We start from the raw sequence: 4,219 nt of genomic DNA on the forward strand, positions 1-4,219 counted from the left end.
CTGGATGATATCATCAGAGTTTTTCCTTTTCAGATGGAGGGAGAAGGCTCAATTACCCTTGCATATTGAGTCATGATTTCCATTCTTCTCTTGCCGCCATGCAATAAGAATTTTGATTACGTGACATCACTACTGTCAAAAGTTCTAATCTAGCATTAGATTCTGGTAGTGTTTGAAGGAGGAGAGAAGAGGAAGTGACTGGCATTTGTTTCGGGATTTGTGAAAGAGAGAAAAAGAGAGAAAGATATGATAGGATACCTGAGATTGGAGGGAATGTGTTAGAGGATGAAACAGAAATATCTCAAGAGTTGAGGGAGGTATGTACTGGGAAAATAGAATTTTTAATCCTATACAAAGTCATTTTGCTTTCCTACAAAATGGACACCCAGCCATAATTGTGTTCCCTAGGAAAACGCTGAGTGAAAAACTCGCCTTTTTTCTTTTTTTTTAACCTGATTGTGATTCAGAGGAATCACTTTGTGAGCCATCAATAAGCCCCTAAGTATTTGTATGGTTTCTTGATTATTTCCCACCTGTTGCTGTTTTACAAAGCCTGCAGCTCTGGAAGAGAGCTGAGCAGCTCTGCCTTTAAAATAACTTTACTGTCTGTTGCACTCTGCACTCTTGATTCCTTTAAAGGGATATTGAAAAGGAAAGGGCTTCTTTTCTTTCAGAATTAAACATCGGTAGGAGTAGTCGACACATCCTAAAGTGTGACCTCCAATGAGTTCTGCCCTTGAGTTCAGGTAGAATCTGTGACTTGCTTCTAACCAATAGAATATGGCAAAGTTGATAGGATATTACTCTCATAACTATGTTACATTATATACCTAAGTCTCCATTTTAGCAGGCTGGAGAGCGTTTCGTCTTAAAGAAGCAAATGGCATGACGTTAACTGCCTATGGGGAAGTCCATGTAGCAAGTCAACTACAGCCAGCCTCTGGGAGCTAAGGGCCTCAGTCTTAAAAATGCCAAGAGAGTGAATTCTTGCCAAGCCTGCGGTTCAATTTGCATGTTTCCAAACCGTCTGACATGCTGTTTCAAATAGTGAGATCTTTCTCTTGGGTGCCTGCAGCTGGAACAGCATTAAGTGAGAAAGGGTACAAGTCCCTCTGGAACCCCTTTTTCACTGTTCACTCTATTTCCCTTTATTTCTCAGAACTTTAACATGCATGTTTTGTGTATTCTAAGGAGAGTCAGTGTTAATCGATGAAATAAATATTACTTTAGCAGCAAAACAGACACTCCTCTACTATGTATTATCATCTATCCAGTTTTCGTGAGGGGCATAGGGCTATGGGTCAGAACAAGTTAGCTCTGCCACCACGAACAGATGACATTGTTTTCTTGGGTGGTGTCATTATGGATTTGGGAACAAATGGCCTTTGAATACATGTTTGGATTTTAAACTCTTTGGAGATAGAGGGCAGCATCAGTTATTACCTTAATTTTGCAGATGAAGTCCTTAGCACAGAAAAGGTAATTTCTCCATTTTTAATGAGTCCATCCTCTTCTTTGTCCAATAACTGTACCTGACTTGTGCAAGCCACATAGTTTTGCTGAGTCCCAGTTGCTTAATCTGCTAAGTGAATATAGGCAACCTCACCTGTGAGTGAGGAGATTTAGCCAGGTGATCTATTAGCTCTTTCAAAGCCACAAGAACTATTCTAAAGTGGAATCAAACTTCTCCAGTGACTTAATACCTCCAAAGAATACCTAAAATAAAAAAATACATATAAAGAATTCTCAAAAATCAGCAGCAAAAATAAAATCCAGTTAGAAAATGGACAAAACACATGAACAGACATTTCAGCGAAGAGGATATACAGATGGCAAATAAGCACATGAAAAAGACATTCAAGATCATTCACTATTAGAAAAGTACAAATTACAACTACAATTAGATACCACTACATGCCTAAAATAAAGAAATATAGAGAGACAGCATCAAATTCCAGCAAGGATGTAAAAACACACTAGATCACTCATGCACTGCTGGTAGGAATTTAAAGTTGTACAGGCACTCCAGCAAACAGTTTGGTAATTTCTTATACTACACTTGATCTTAGCCAAAAGGCCGAGAAGCGATGGTAATTTCTTATAAAACTAAATATCCAGTTACCATCCAACTCAGCAATTGCACTTTGGGCATTTACCCCAGAGAAATACTACTCAGAAAAAAAAAAAAAAATCTATATCTATATCTACATATAATCAACTACTGAAATGTGCACCAAATTGGATTAATTTCAAGGGAATTATGCTGAGTCAAAAAGCCAATCCCAAAAGTTTACATACAGCATGATTCCATTTATATAACGTTCTTGAAATGTTAAAAATATAGAAATGGAGTAAAGATCGGTGGTGGCAGTGGTTGGGGGTTAGGTGTATGTTATAAAAGAGCAACAGAAGGAATCCTTGTGATAGGGTGGCACTGTTCTGTATTTTGTGTGTAGTGGTGTGTACACAAAACTACACATTACAAAATTGTGTAGAACTTAATACACGTGTATATATGCCAATTGACTACTAGGAAAATATGAGTAAGACTAGTGGATTGTATCAATTCCAATATTCTGGTTTTCATATTGTGCAATAGTTTTACAAGATGTTACCATTTGTGGAAACTGGGTAAAGTGTACACAGAATTTTTTGTATTATTTCTTACAATTACATGTGAATTAATACTTATATGTTTAATTAATAAGAATTACAGTTTTATGAACTCCTTGGTAAATAAAAAGTATCAACAGGCATTTATTAAACACTTATTTTATGTCCCTGTGCTATCAATTGCCCCTGCCTCAGTGGTCAGTTCAATTTGGTGATATAAGCATGGAACTGTCATAAGACATATAGTTCTTGTAAAAAGTGTCTTTCCTTCAACCCATCTTCCATAGTGGCTGCACCGAAAAGGTGAAGGAATTAAGAAGTACAAATTGTAGTTACAAAATAGTCACAGGGATGTAAAGTACAGCATAGAGAATATAGTCAATAAGGTTGCAACAACCATGTATAGTGCTATGTGGGTACTATACTAATTGGGGGGATCACTGCATAAATTATATAAATGTCTAACCACTATGCTACACACCTGAGAGTAATATAAAATAATATTGAATGTCAACTTAACTGAAAAAAATGAATAAGTAATTTTAAAAAGTGGCCAATTTGGAAAATTAAGGAAGTATTTCCTTTACCATTCTTAGTTAACATCAGAATGACAAATATTCATTTGAATTCTTTGACATGTAATTGATGGCTTAAGCAGCTGGGCACCAGAAGAAATAAGGTGGGAAAGACTTCAATTTTATTAAAAAATTGGCATTCTTAACAAAATTTAAACACCTCATTTATAAAACAATATCCTACAATCTCCTCATAATTTCAGCCTATACCTGTAACTACCCACATGCTGTGATGGGGGTGGGGTAATATCTGGTGATACAGGTGAGGCCTGCCACCATTACCTGTGCTGTTAACTGGGAACTGCTAGTTCTGGAAGGTCACCTGAACTTTAATGCAACTTGATATCTGTATACTACAATTTGTGGAGATTTTGAAAAAAGCAACATGTACTTCTGTCTTCAGAAGTAATATTTCATGATAACTTCATTTCGGCTCATGATACAATTCCCTTAGAGTTTACATTTCTTTCTCTATTAGGTACTAATGAAATGTTCTAAGCACTCATCTGAAATGATCATTCCAATCTGATGATTAATAGACACATTCCTGTGTGCCAATATGTTATTTTCTGTTCAAAGAACAGTGCTATTATTAACGTACATCTAACACAATTTTGAGTCAACATTGGCTGAAAACAAAAATAATTGTCATAAATAAAATTTCAAAAATAAGTTTTTTTATAAAAAGGTGAAAAAATAATAGTCATGTACTTTGTGTTAGTTTATATTTTGCATAATAGCTGTCAAAGTGGCAGCATCGTTCTCCTGAGAACAAACTTGCTGTGTGTTTAATTTTCTTGGTGACTAATCTATAAAGATTTCTAAAGGTGGTTAATATGTGAAGCTGCAGTAGCAACAGATGCTGATGATCCGGCCTTAGGCTTAGCCGTCAGCCTCCACCAAAATGTCATGCGTGGGATGACTTAAGCAGTATTTTATTTCGTTTCTTTTAAAAAATGAGCTGTGTAAATTAGTTTGAAAATGGATATGCATAGATACATTGCGCTTGAGATCACATGTACCTCTTGATA

The 4,219-nt window shown here is 36.0% G+C and overlaps 1 pseudogene; it reads right to left on the reverse strand.

Moving 5' to 3' along the window:
• Nucleotides 1-2,007: 2,007 nt before the first annotated feature.
• Nucleotides 2,008-2,089, reverse strand: LOC141571450 (U2 spliceosomal RNA; annotated as a pseudogene).
• Between the last annotated feature and the right edge of the window lie 2,130 nt (nucleotides 2,090-4,219).

The sequence above is a fragment of the Rhinolophus sinicus genome, chromosome 16 (genome assembly GCF_057876585.1).
Source record: "Rhinolophus sinicus isolate RSI-liver-muscle chromosome 16, RSI-T2T, whole genome shotgun sequence".
Lineage (NCBI taxonomy): Eukaryota > Metazoa > Chordata > Mammalia > Chiroptera > Rhinolophidae > Rhinolophus > Rhinolophus sinicus.